This window comes from Rhinolophus ferrumequinum, chromosome 10 (genome assembly GCF_004115265.2).
Source record: "Rhinolophus ferrumequinum isolate MPI-CBG mRhiFer1 chromosome 10, mRhiFer1_v1.p, whole genome shotgun sequence".
Classification (NCBI taxonomy): Eukaryota; Metazoa; Chordata; class Mammalia; order Chiroptera; family Rhinolophidae; genus Rhinolophus; species Rhinolophus ferrumequinum.
Genome location: NC_046293.1, coordinates 81,059,739 through 81,074,940, shown reverse-complemented (window position 1 = coordinate 81,074,940; position 15,202 = coordinate 81,059,739). Strand labels below are relative to the sequence as shown.

The window sequence follows — 15,202 nt, the reverse complement described above, 5'->3', positions numbered from 1 at the left end:
GATGGAGAGGAGGAGAAGAAGGTCACCCAACTTCAAGTACTAAAAGTAAGTTTCAAGTATTTTCAACGTGTCAAATCATAGTATTTAATTCAGTTTAGAGACAACATTAGAAAACATATTTCAAGTTTATAAATTAGGGATCTTTTGTTTTCTTTCTGTTTTTTCCTTTGACAGAGCTTCTAATATATACAATTGTTATATCCTTTGATATTACTATTACTAAACTCAAAAATAAGGTTCATTTTAATTTTATTTGTCCTCAGAATGTACCTTGGATTTTTGCCATTGTCACAGGGAACATATATAAACAGCTTGAAAGTCTGCTTTCTTCCAAGTCTGGCCTATCTTTTTTTAAACTCTTGCGCCTCTTAGAATTTCCTCAGTTAACATATAACTAGTTATGATAATCTGGAATGACTAACTTTAGAGATGCAACAGAGTAAAGGGCTCCTAAGTGGAAGTTTGAAGACCAAAATTTCATTTTGGGCTGTGCTTCTTAATAACTATGTGACTTTGAGGAAATCCTGTCTGCTCACCAAGCCTCGATTTCTGAACCCAGGAGAGGGAATAACCATGCCTCCATACCTCACAAGAATGTTGTGAAGATAAAATGAAATAATGTATGGAGCGCTTTGTAAACTGAAAGGTAATATAGATCTGTAAGTGAATATTATTATTTATGTTATGAGCCAGTAGAAATCAAAGCCCTGGTTCCATCGCCAGGAGGATTTTCCTCACAGATCTAATTCTTAAAGCTTGGCTTTGCTGAGTTAATGAGTACTTTCCAAATAAAGATCCCTTTTACTGCTTTGATTTTTGTGAACTTCCCTTTACTCTGATTCAAAGTCACATGGGAAGGTGCTGTTGCAAAGCCATTGTTTAATTTAGACTTTTCATACTGTGTGTATGTCCGGCTATTCTCTGGTTTCAGTCTCCAAGGAGCCTTTGAGGGCAGACTGTGCTTCTTTTCCTTACATATAGTTTGGCAGCAAATGAGATGTTTTCAATAGGGATGAAAAAAAACCTTGCAATATGTAACCTGTCACCTCAAGGAAGAAGCACATCCTGTTCTAAAGGATTTGCCTCAGAGCCGGCCTGAGGACCTTACCTGGTGTTTTCACTTATGACTCAGGCAGTAAGAGGCCCAGGATGAAGTTGTACGGAGAGAGTTGTTACCTGCCAAACGTTGTTGTAATAACAATGGGAGAAGCCACCGTTCAAAGGTTTTTCATTTTAGTAAATTAGACTTCTTGTCAGCACCCTCAATTCTGCTTCGTTTGCCTAAAACTTTTTATGCTAATATGCAGGAAAAGTGCAAAAATGATTTTTAAAAAATTATTACATGTTAGCAGATATGCTTTTAATCTCAATCTTAACATGTAAAGGGATTAAGGCAATGGATAGTTGACTGGCTTTCCCTAATGTCACTTTGTGTGGCTTAGATGGAGACAATTTTCCCAGTTTTTCCTTTATACTTCACCTGTTAATTATGCTCTAATACTGTTCTTTTTAAGCTTTTAGGATCCAGGCATTGGAGCCAGGGAATAAAGCAAGATGGAACTTTTAAAAAATGAGGTGGCTTTTCTAACCATAATTCCATTGTCACTGTCTGAAGCACCATAAAAGGCGGGAGAGCTGAAAACCATCTCCTCACATCTCCTGTCTCTTGCCCTTTGTGTTCTATATTTATCAAACTCTGGGATAATAGTTTTGATAGCTGAGGGTTGGTTTACCCCTGTCTAGGGATCCCAGCAGAGTCTGACAGAGCAGAGCTTCCACAGTGCTGCATCTATTGTGATTTCCATCCCTCCTCTCTGTCCTAGTCCATTGCCTGGGGTTGAATTTAGTGTTAGGCCATAGAATAGACAAATGGCCCGCAGTGGTGACATGATCTGGTTGTCAGCCACTTCCTGAAACCCACATATGGGTGGTAGTAAATGCAGGACTGAGGTTCTAATATTATAACTTGTGGTTCTATTTTCTGTCCCTCAAACAGTGACTTCCTTTATGAGGTATAGACGAAAGTGAAAATTAACTGCAATTTAAAAAACATTAAATTTGGAAGCTCAAACCAAGAAATCTGAACATTCTAATACCAACAGAAGCGGGATTTTGGTTTTTTTACTCTACGTCCCAGTTTTCATGAGCACCGCGTTTCTTTATAATAAGAGGCCTAGCCAGTGGGAAATGTTCAATAGTGTGAATGCTATTGGCCTATAGCCTAACTTTGAATGGGGCCAGCTCTTTGCAAGATCTATTGCAAGGATCTCTGGGATTCTCCAGGTGATCTTTCACAGGAGCGCATGAACAGGTACAGTCAGCAGCCTTGTGTGTCGCTTGGAAATATTCAGAGACCAAATGTCCTAATGTATCAGGCCTCCTGTTTTCAGCGTCAGGTTGGCTAAGTTTTCTTGAAATTCTAAGACTGTAAGATTGTTGGGAAAACTCAGGACATGTTGAGGAAGTAGCAAATCGGTTATTTTGGCCAGAGTAGAGGGTTCACAGCAGGTAGAAGTTGAGGGCACAGCTGGGAAGATGGGTTGGTTTCTCTTAATGCTACATCACCCCTAAAGTGGGCACTATTCTAATCTCTCGATATACTGATGCTAATTGTTTGAAAAATGCATGAAAACTTAGGATGGCAGAGCAGTGAGGAAATTAACAGGCAGATTTATGTGTGAGTCCTACATCTGCCGCCTGCTAGCGAGTGACTCTGGGTAAGTTAAACATTGTGAGGCTCGATTTGCTGATCCAGAAAGTGGCAATATCATATTTACGTCAGTTTGTAGGCGTTAGGTAATAGAACATGTAAATATTAAATACACAAAGCAGGTCTCACACTGCCTGGCCCATGATGGACCATAAACGTAACCATCACCATCTCTTGCCGAGATGGGTGCAATAGCCTCCTTCCTGGTCTCCTTGCTTTGGCTCCAGCTCTGCCTCACTCTGTTCCTAGCACAGCAGCTAGAATGATCCTGTTGTGATGTAAATTGGATGGGGTCACATCTCTGCGCCAAACCCTTCAGTGGCTCATTTCACTCAGAGGAAAAGCCTCCTAAAGGTCCTGTCCGGCATGTTTTCAATCTCACCTTCTCTTCTCCTTTTGACGCTGTTTGACACTGACCTCCTCTTGCTGTGCCTTGAACATTCCAGAAAGTTCTCCCCACCCCCTGACACCCTTTATCTGCCTTCCCTGTTTCATTCTTCACTAAATACTTATCACCAACTAACCCTTGATGTTTTGTACTTGCTTATAGCATTGGATGGTTGTCTCTCCCTGCTAGAAGGGGAGTTCCAATGGGGCAAGGATGTTGATTTTTTCCCCTCCCTGGTCTGGTTTGTTCATAGCTGTATCCCTAGTGCCTAGAACAGGGCCTGGCACATAGAAACCATCAACAAATATTTGTTCAGTGAGTTCTGAATAACTGAACAAATGGGAGCCATTGTTAATGAATTAATGGGATCTTTTAGTATAAGTACATGTACATAATGATTCATCCACCCAACAAATATTGGTTAAGCACATTGCACTATCTAGCGTTACACTAGTTGTTGGGGAGAGAGCCAGAAACAAGCCCTCTTGGAGCTTATGGTCTTAGGGCTACAAGAATTGCACGGAGTAGATATTCCAAATTTTGAAAAGGTGAAAGAATTTTCTTCCCCCATAATACTTAAATATGAACTTTATTTGAAGTTTTCAGAATCTCTAAACATTATATTCTAAAACTTTAAGAAATAATTTATTTGTTGACCATTGTTATTTTCAAAAATTATTTAAGGTAGAATTAGAAAATTATATTCTGACTTTTTTTTATACCTGTGAAAGAAAAGAGATCTAAACATCCCCCTGGTGATAGGACTTCCTACCTTAAACATTTTTCTCACCCTAATGATCAAATCAACATCACATTTAAAATCACTTATAATAACTTTTAGCTATACTACAATGCATAATGACGTAATCAAAATTTTACTCAAGCCTCTACCTAATTTTAATTTCATATTTAATTTCATGATAATTAGATGAAGCTCTCTTCACAAAGCAACATTATCTTAGAGTTTGCAATTTGGTTAACCTTTTGTGATTGGAAAAGATATTTTAAACTTCCCATTTCATAACTCTGAGCTTAGCTCAGATTTTAAAACTTATTACCAGATTTAATTTTAATAATTTTTATTACCTGATTATAAGAGAGTAAGCTCTTAAGATGCATTCAATCAGGTCTGTTGTTATCATGTAGGTTTTTCAATGATTCTTAATTCATCTTTTGGTTTGAATTTGTTCAAAATAGTCTCTCAGTTTTTCAGCAGTTTTGATTTGAAAAACCACCATTCTTCCAGTCTACTGCAGAGTGTGATTTCAATGAGACTCCTTCATGGCATTTTCTTCTGTGAAGACACTGCATCAACTCGCACTGATCACACCGAATTTCCATGTTCACTGCAAGTAAGACAAACTTAACCACGCAAAAGAAACCGTGGCAGTTGAGGGTAATCAAGTGGGAGGTTTGAAATACTTCCTTTTCTCCTCATAAGGGGTTAACGAAATTGTAAACTCTAAAATAATGTTACTTTGTGAGAGAGCAGGGTCAGATGATCATGGGTAATGCTCAACTGGAATTTAAATTAGATAGAGAAAGTTATCAATACAATTGATGGGATCTGGCCAATCTCAAAGCTACCGTGATCAGATGTTTCACATTTCTAGGGTTAAATTTTGTCCTTGCCCAGGTATAATGGAAATGAATGCCTACCTTTGAGAAACCTATAATAGTACCAATAGTATCTTCTGCCCATTTTCTTAACAAGTGGGAAGCCACATGCACTAAAAAGCAGTGAATAGGAAAAGAATGAAAGGTTTAATTTGTTAAAAACAAATAATAATGATGAAAATCGATAACAAAATTTTGAGTGATTGAGTAAGAAAAAAAATTTGCTATCAATAAGTTGGGAAGATAAAAGACTGAATCAGGGAAAAATTTATTTACTTCCAAGGTCTACTCTGTGTTTAAATTTCATTTTATTCTATTCCTGTAGAAATTTAAAACATAATTCTTTCTCAAGGGGTATTATAGAAATTGCCATTCCAAAATAGAACTGCCACAAAAAGCAATAACTTTTACTTAGAGGATTATTAGGTAGAAAATGAATTTGAAAAGCATAAGAAAAGGAAACTTTTCTCTGTGATATCTTCTGGAAAAGATTCCAGACAGCCTTAAAATAAGGTTTCTACACTGACTTTAGATGTAATGAGGAGGAAATCAGAAAACTCTTCACAATCTTTTAGTAACTTGTGCTTTAGTTTTCAGTAGCTCTCATCATAATTCCATCACATTCAACAAACATTTGCTGACTGCTTTGTACGTGGTATGTGCTGCAAACACAAGGATGAGTTGCCCTGAGCTGAAATTCAAGTTCAGTGAGAGTATTAAGAATATACAAGGAGGAAGCTAAAATTAATCGACCACCAAACCATCTGCTGCTAGACATCTCCTAGGCATTTACATACTTTATTACTTGTAATCCTTATGGAAAAGTTATGAGGTAGATATTACATTGAATAGCCATTTTATCACTTAAGAACTTGAGGGTCAGCCAGTGAGTAGGCGAGATGGAATTCAGTGGTAAGTCTATTTGCCTCCCAGGTTCTGATTCTTTCCATCCCAGGATGCTGAAAAGAGATGTATATATACACATACACAAATAAATAAATATGTATTTATATATGCATACATAAGTGTGTATATATTTATATATGCATATACACTCATATAAACACAAATATATGTACATTTTTTGGGCACCATATATATATAACTACAAAACTACAAAAGTTACAGCCACAGTGTATAGATAGAAAAGGCATTAAATTTGTGGGTGAAAGATAGAAAAGGCGTTAAATTTGTGGGTGAAAGATAGAAAAGGCGTTAAATTTGTGGGTGAAAAACATAAACAGAAAATGTGTTCTGATTAATGGCAACATATTGTGCTAGAAAGCATTGAGCCTGTACGAAGACTTCAGCAAGGGATCCTGTGAAACAAATGACACCAAGCCATTGACTGCAAGTAAGGGATGATTAAAATAAGATGTTTTGAGAGAAAGAGAGAACATATTCGCATAACTTTTATTATACTATATTGTTGTAATTATTCTATCTTATTAGTTATTGTGGTTAATCTCTTATTTTGCCTAATTTATAAATTAAACTTTATCATAGGTATGCGTGAAGACAAGAAAACATAGTATATATAGGGTTTTGTACTATTCTTGATTTTAGGCGTGCACTGGGGGTCTTGGAACGTATCCCCTGTGGATAATGAGTGACTACTGAAAGTATTAAATACCCCACCAGTTCTATGCACAAAACATTTAAGAATATAGAGAAATGATCAATTTTGCTTGGATGGGACACAGCAAATAATGTCAGGAGGGGCTTGGCGGTGGGCTGATGTGCTTGGGAAATCAGACAAACATGACTTCACAGCGGGGTTGACATCTGAGTCAGCATGAAGGAGGAAGGAGTAATCTTTGAAGCAATTTGTGATTTCTCACCTAGCCCCAGAGATTACTCATGCTCTGTCCTCTAATAGTCTAACTCCAATTTACCTTTATTATTGTGCTTCACGCTACACAGTAATTATTACATGTTTGCCTTAACCGTGATCAGTCTTATTTATCTTTCTCCTATCCTAGGAGAATGCTTGGGACAATATAAAGCCCAATATATTTGTTAAATTACTTATTCAACATTTGTTGAGCACTTACTATATGCGAGGCATTATTCTTGGCATTGAGAAATAACAGTGAATCAAATCAAAAAGTATCTTTTCTCAAGACACATTTCATTGGATTTGTTTTCATAATAAGATGAATATAACATTAAAAATGTGTGAACTGTAACAAATCAGAATATAAACAAAATATCGGGTAATGGAAAGTATCATGCAGAAAAATTAGTCAGAATAAGAGGTTAGAGAGGGACTGGCAGTGCTATCTTGGATGGGTTGGTCGGGAAGGTCTCTCTGAGGAGGTAACATTTGAGAAGCGGTGTAAATGAAGGGAAAGAATGAGTTATGAGTATGTGACTAGGGAAGAAAATTCTATGCAAAGAACGTGGCAGATTCAAAGGCTATGAGTTAGGAGCATGCTTGATGAGCTGTAGAACAGCGAGGAAGAACAATTAGTTGGAGAGAGAGCCAGGCACAGATCATGTAGAGCTTTGTAACTATGAATGAATGAAAGAACGAATGAATGAATGATAGAAAAATCAGGTAGCACAAGCAAAGTCATAAAGGCAAGAAAGGTATGATGCTTTCTTGGCCTGGTATGACTATAGAAAAAGTGCATTTTCTTCATGACTCTCCTCAATTTCACCTCAACCAAGTGGGAGGAGATATTTTTTAAAAACTGGGTTGAAACGAAATTGGCAGCGCCCATGAAACTTATGCTAAAAATTTAACTCTATTCTTTAGGAACTGGATAATGTTTGAAGATTTTTTAGCTGCATTATCAAATTTGTGTTTAAAATGGATATTATTAAGGGCTTTCATATATTTGGGGACATTGTTATTATTCAGGGCATCTCGTCCGTTATTGGTGGGACTGTAAATTGGTACAATAATCATGGAAGGCAAATTTTCTATAATCTATCAAAATTTAAAAGGCGTAGAAAGGCAATGAACTCACCTCTAGAAATTTACCTTAAAAAAAGCCACACACACACATACACACACACACACACACACACACACACACAGACCTACACACAGAGGGTGACAAAAAAATGTATACACATTTTAAGAAAGGAAAAAACTGTATTAAAATTATGCTGATGGTAACCACTTTGAGCACCTCTTGTAATTGCAGAAGTGTGACTTATATTCATCTTTTGTTATTGGTCTATATTGAGTATTACAATTTTAATACAGTTTTTCTTTTCTTAAGATGTGTATAATTTTTGGCACCCTCTGTGTGTGTGTGTGTGTGTGTATGTAAAATATATGTATGTAAAAATGCATTGACATTTGTACAGCATTTCCATTGCTTTATTTGTAATAGAGAAAATTGGAAATAAATTAAATGTCCATTAATAGGGGACTAGTTAAATAATCATGGCTCTTCAAACAATGGAATATTATGCAGCCATTAAAAGAAGTGAGCCAACTCCAAGTCTATTGATATGGAAAGATGACCAGGAAATATTAATGAGAAAAATAAAATTATAAAAGCATATATACAACATGACCCCATACATGTAAGAAAAAAGAATATACACATATGTGTTTGTGTTTATGTAGATAATACATCTAAGAATAGATAATAGCCTTGGTTACTTTTATTGAGTTGTGTTAAGGCTGCTATGGTTGGAAGCTGGAATGAAGAATACATTTCACTTTATGCTCTATACTTTTTGCCATATTTAAATTTTTTATAGTGAGCATTTATTCCTTTTTTTAAAAAAGTAATAAATTCTTTTTAAAAAGTAATAAATTCTTTTAAAAAACAATTAAGAAAGATGTTTTTATTTAGAGGAACACTATTGGTAGCAGTCTACTTGAAATATTAAATCTTTTTCTGAAAAAGTAACTTTATTAAAAGATAATAAATTAAAAACCGATTTATATAAGGCCATTTGAAATACTTATTTTCAGGGAATTTAGTCTATCTAATTATGTGTTCTTGTTCTAAAACAATGAAAACATTGGTATAGTAGATTTTCTAAAACTTTACATAACCTGAAATAAATTAAACTAGTTTATTGAATATTACCATTCTCTGTGAACTTTAATACTAATAGACTGCATTATGTATTGGTCAGAATTAATGTGTTCTCTGCTGGCTTGACATTGTTTTGTTATCTTAGAGCCATTTTGATGCAAAGGGTGGTAATCATAATAAAAAATGCTTCTGATGGATTTCTTCTCAGCTAATCTAGAAAAGAAAGTGTTATAATATTACCAAATACATATCTTGGAGTTTTTTTTTTTTTCTTTTTTTTAAAGATTTTATTGGGGAAGGGGAACAGGACTTTATTGGGGAACAGTGTGTACTTCCAGGCCTGTTTTCCAAGTCAAGTTGTTGTCCTTTCAATCTTAGTTGTGGAGGGTGCCGTTCAGCTTCAAGTTGTTGTCCTTTCGGTCTTAGTTGTGTTGGGTGCAGCTCAGCTCCAGGTCCAGTTGCCGTTGCTAGTTGCAGGTGGCACAGCCCACCATCCCTTGCGGGAGTTGAACCGGCAACCTTGTGGTTGAGAGGATGCACTCCAACCAACTGAGCCATCTGGGAGCTCAGCGGCAGCTCAGCTCAGCTCAGGGTGCCGTGTTCAATCTTATTTGCAGGGGGCGCAGCCCACCATCCCTTGCTGGACTTGAGGAATTGAACTGGCAACCTTGTAGTTGAGAGCCCACTGGCCCATGTGGGAATCGAACCAGCAGCCTTCGGAGTTAGGAGCATGGAGCTCTAACCGCCTGAGCCACCGGGCCGGTCCCTGGAGTTTGTTTTTGCATGACACTGTTCATGACATTGTTTAAAAAACAGAATTTTAATAATTAAGGAACAATAAATTCACTGAGATAGTTAGTGTCTTTGTCTATTTTTTTGTCTAACATTCTGGTATCTATTATCTTGTCGGTTCATGTCTATGTACCTAACTTTATTTCACCAACTAGATTTGAAGTGCTTGAAGATAAAGAGTGTCCAGTATTCTTTGTCACAGTTACTAGCAGGGGATGTACCAGCAAGCAGCTGTGGCTCTCACAGACATTGAAATGGAGCTCTCAGAAGTCCATTTGTTTAGTTCACCAGCATGTTAAAATTGTGATATATTTTAAAATTTTAGTTCTCTCTGTGTTTCTATGTCTCACAATAAACCTCATACAGATATTTGTTGAGTGACTGTAAGCCAGTGCAGTGTACAGACTTTGAGATTTGCCTTATGTTGTGAGGGAAGACTGATCGGCTTCATTTTCCCCATGTGACTGATGTTTTTGTAAGGCCGTCAACTTCTCTCTGCACCTGGTATCCTCCACTCCTCTTCCCTTGCCCTCCTCAACCCATGGGCCACTAAGTCCTGGCTTTTGCACTGCTTCTCATGGGCTATGGCCCTTCTTACATGATTCCCACCTTAATTCACTGTGAGGCTCATTGTAGAGGGCCCTGGACAAATTGTTCTCTCACTGCCTTGGAAGGATGGAGAGCACCCCTGTCTGCCCACCTCCATGATAGGTCCTTGCCCATTACAGGCATTTAATAAATACCTAAATAATGCTTACGCTTTTATGAAAAGTAAGATGATGGTCTCAAACCCAATCCACAAATATTTATTGATCATCCACGCTATGTAGAGCTCTGGACAAGACTCTGTGGAGAGTCTGAGGAAGCCTACAATGTTAGATTCTTAACATCTAAATGGTGAAGCAAGCAACAAAAAAATAGGTACCTAATAACCAGTTATGCAAAAATGCAAGCAAATGCTGCAAGCTGGTCCATTGCTAATTCCTAGGTTTGTTCTACAGGACATGAGTGTTAACAGTTCTGAGGAAAAATTGGCCATTGTGACCTTCGGCGATCTACGCACAGGGAGAGAGAGGGGAGCCTGGCCTCAGAGAGGAAGTCGCCTTGGTGTGAGGGCAGATCATCTGAGGCAGGTGAGAAGGAGCTGAGTGGGGAGAAGCGGTCCCATCTCCTAGAGCAGAATTTTTCTGCAGAGTAGTGTTCTTCACCTTTTAAAGGCTATGAGTACTTTTAAGAATTTGATAAATACTTTGAATTCACCTCCAAAAAGAAATGACCATATAAAAATAAATGCAAATTTTTATATACATTTTTAGGGGTTTATGTGCATGGAGCCTATCCATGGGCACCAGAAGGGAACTGTTGAGAACCGCATTTCAAGAGAGATTAATTGGAAGAGAGATGGGAAGTGTGCAGATTTTGAAGGGCTTTAAGATAACAGACCAAATGGAAGTAGGGGGAAGACTGGAAAGATGTTCCATTTTAACTCAGGATGTTCCATTTTTCCCCTTTGACTTTTTTATCTGTAGAATAAGGACACTGATCAGGCTTCGTAGATTGTTGAGATGATTAGTGGTGATAATGATCTAGAAAGTACATTGTACAGCGTACGTACATTTATTCAATGGGAAAGAAAAAAGCCTGTACAGTTTTGATTAATGAATAACATGTTTAAAATGGGATTTTAGAGAGCAACTTGTTGACAGTGTGCAAGATGAAATGAAAGGAAAAGAAACTGTCCTTGTTCAGCGTGGAAGAGGGGGGAATACTGACACAGAATAAATGACACTGTCAGTACAAGTAAAGAGGCAGACTTTTTTATAGGGAAGAAATGTCACACTAGGAAGAATTAGCATTTGAAAAATATTTCTTCCTTTAAGAGGTCACTTTTCACAGGAACTTACACTCACTTAGTAATTTAGAAATGAGTGATTGCAATCATCATAAATGTTCACTTAAAATATTCAAGAAATAATTGTGGCTGCAGTTGGTAGACTGCATGACAGATCTGTCAAGAACATGGAAACCTCTTTTGGAGAGTTTCACACTAGATTATATAGAAGGGTGAGTTGGGAGATGTTCCCAAGCGACACCCCACATGCTTGATTCCTGTGTGGGACAATTGGCTTCTTTCTGCTCCTTTCATCCTTAATCCCCTCTATAGCTCCTCAGGGAGATTGCTCTCTATTGATCTACACATCCTAAACAACTGCTGGGTCTACCTTTTGCCTGTTTCTACTACACTTAATTCAGTCATTTTACCTTTCCTACTTGGCTATTCCATCAAGCTTCTTAAAGGAACTTTCTGCCTTTAGGCCTTTCTTGATTTAATGTATTTTCTGTGGTACAGACAGAATGCTCTTTATAAAATACGAACACAATCATAACTTTTTCCTGCTTTAAGTCCTGCAGGATCAAGTTCAGAGTCTTCTGCATGGCTTATAACCAGCCTCAACCTACTTTCCCAGACTTATCTGCAACCATTCTCATCCACGCGCTCACCTCAACATACCTGGCTGTTCCAGAGGTCGCCATTGCTCTTTTTCTTTGTGTATAAGGTTTACACCCATTCTACTTCAGACTTAATTGTAATTTTTAATACATGGACATATATTAACCATGTAAACCATACTACAAATCTGTGCCTGCTTTGCCTCTCATGGCAAACTGTGACTGTTTCCAGGTTAACCAGATTCAAAAATTAGTATTTCTGGTGTTTCCTTTCCCTTCCCTTCCTTTCTTTCCCTTTTCCCTCCCTCCCTCCCTCCCTCCCTCCTTCCCTCCCTTCCTTCCTTTTTTCTCCCCTCCCTCCCTTTTTCCCTTCTTCCCTCCCTCCCTTTCTCCCTTCCCTCCTTTCTTATCTATCTATTTATCTATCTAACATATTTTTTATTTTACTTATTTAACTTATCTATGTCTACCATTAGAATGTACACCCCACAAGGACAGGATTTTTAGTCTTTGTGTTCACTGCTCTATCCCAAGAACTCAGAAGAGTTCACAAATATAACAAAGACTTTTACTGATAAATTAAATAATCAAGAAAATAGGGAGCATAAAACTATCAAAAAATAATTGAAGAAAATTTCTTAGAACTTAAGAACCTCAAATAACAAATTGACACCTGGTACTTGTTGATAAATAAAATAAAACCCATACCAAGACACAACACTATGAAATATAAAATGTTAGGGGTTTATAAAAAGATACTGAAACTTTCTGTGAGAAAAATAACTGGTTGTGTACAAAAAACTGGAAATTAGGTTGGTGTTAAACTTCTCAGTAGTAAGGCGGTATGCTAGGAAAATAAAAGTGGGGTGCTTTTAAAATTCTGGTAAAATTTTATTTCCAATCAAAGATTCCATATTCAAATAAATTATTATTTAAATATGAAGGTTAAATATAGACCTTCTCAGAAATCTGTTTGAAAATGAATTAACGCTCCTGTGCCTTTCTCAGGAATCTGCTGGAGGATATGCCTTACCAACATGAGGTTGTAAACCAGGAAAAAGGAAGACATCGGATCCAGGAAATAGAGGATATAAGAGGAGACACACAAAAAGAATTAAGAAAATAGTGTCAAACATCAGGTCCAAGGGACAACCTTGTGAAACGAAAGAACACGAGGCTGAGGTAGGAATCTCAAAGGCAAAAGAAGAACTATCACCTACCTAACACTTTTGATTATATTAAAGGAAGTTTTATACTTTGGGAAGATTTCTATTTTAGCAAAGGAAATTAAGTGAACAACAACAACAAAATCCATGCAATTTTATTTTTTTTAATTTTTTTTTCATGCAATTTTAAACTCGAGGAAAATCAAAAAGCTTTAGGGGAAAACAAGTCAAATCATGCTTACTGATTTTGCTGGGATATGTAGCATTTATAGAATCATGATCCTTTAAATTCTAATTATTGAATTAAATAAAAATTGTGACCCACAAACACACTAGGAAGGGAAAGTGATTTAGCCTTGAACACTCTAGAAAAATAGAGTCTCAGAGAAGGATTTTGTTTTCCTTTCCTAAGGAAAAAAAAACATAAGGCCAGGAAAGGAGTTATGAGTGTGTGTGTGTGTGTGTGTGTGTGTGTGTGGGTGTGTGTGTGTGTGTGGTCACCTGAAAAGGCTTCACTGAGACAGTGAGGTTTGAGTGAAAACTAGTGTGAGTAAGAGACTAGTCCAGGTAGATCTTTGGAGGAAAAGCCTCCCAGGTAGAAGAAATACCAGCGTCAGAGTATAGGTGCATTTAAGGAACAGTAAAGAAGCTAGGGTGACTATAGTGAAGGAAGCAAACGAGTGAGTGGGAGGGGATGAGATTAAAGGTAATTCGGGCTTAAATTATGTCAAGGCCTTGTGGGTGGAAAGGGGGCCATTGGAGAGTGTTTAGCGAGGAAGAGTAACATGATCTCACATACTCACATATGTCTTTAATGGGAGCACTTGGGCTGGAGTGTTGAGAATTTCTGAAGCTGGACAAAGGTAGAAGAATGAGTTCCATTTAGGAAGCTTGCAACAAATCAGGAGAGGAGCAATGGTGGCTTGTATTGGAGTAATGGCAATGAGGGTTGTGAGATGTGTTTGAGTTCTTTATATGTTTTGAAGGTAGAGCTGTCATGATTTGCTGACAGATGATGTCTGAGGTATAAGATAAAAGGGAAGGAAGGTGACTCAGAGTTTTGGCATGAGCCTAAAAAAAGAAGTTACCAGAAACTGAAAAGCGGAAAGGTACAGGAGGAGAAGGTTGTTTTGATCTCCCTTACTTTTTGGGGGAGGGAGGAAAGTATAAGCTAGAAGTTTACAATTGGGCATTGGAAGTACGAGAGGCCTGTTTTACCTCCAAAGTGAGATGTAAATTGTCAGTTTGACTTTTAGGTCTTCATGTTGAGGTTAGATATGTGGAATGCAAAGACAGATGTGGAAGTCATCAGCATACAGGTGGTCTGGATGACCAGAGACGGGACGAGGCAGCCTAGGGGTGAGTGTGGATTATAAAGAGATCGATCTAAGGGCTGAGTCCAGAAGCACTGCTCACGTTTAGAGATCAAGAAGCTGAGTAAGAAACAGCAGAAGACACCGAGAGGAAGTGGCTAGAAAGGTAGGAGGAAAGGAGGTGTATGTGGGGTTTCACAAGCCAAGCCAAGAAATGTTATCCAGGGAGGGAATGATCTCCTGCTAGGTGCTACTGATGAGCGACGTGAGATGATGACTCAGAAGATGATCTGCTTTTGGTGGTTTTCATTAGAACCGTTTTAGGGGAGTAGTAGGAGTGCAAATCAGATGGGAGTTGGTTAAGAGAGAGGGGATGGAAGGAATTAAAAACAGCAGGTGTAGATGACTTTCTTAAGGAACCTTGCTGAAAAAGGGAAGAAGAGAAATAAGATGATAGCTAGAGCTCTGTTCTGTATTTTGGGGACTCACATTATTCAGATGTTAAATTTTCTGGATTGATTCTTCTATTTTCTTTCTTTTCCTTTTCTACTTCCTCATTTTGCTGGGAGAGTCTTTGATTTTTCTTAAAATCCTGTTGATTTTTTTTTCCTGCAATCATTTTAATTTCAAGAGCTCTTTTTATTTTCTATTTGTTCATTTTTTCATATAATCTGTGAGCACTGTTTATCCTTGTTCTCCATTTATCATAAGTTCTGTTGAAGTATATGAAAATTTATATATATATATATAATATATAT

The 15,202-nt window shown here is 37.4% G+C and overlaps 1 long non-coding RNA gene across 1 annotated transcript in view; it reads left to right on the top strand.

Moving 5' to 3' along the window:
• The first annotated feature begins 14,300 nt into the window (after window positions 1-14,300).
• Window positions 14,301-15,202, top strand: part of LOC117028120 (uncharacterized) — a 57,111-nt gene continuing 56,209 nt past the window's right edge. The window contains exon 1 of the long non-coding RNA XR_004424082.1: window positions 14,301-14,610. This is a non-coding gene — a long non-coding RNA (uncharacterized LOC117028120). The remainder of the gene's footprint in view (window positions 14,611-15,202) is intronic.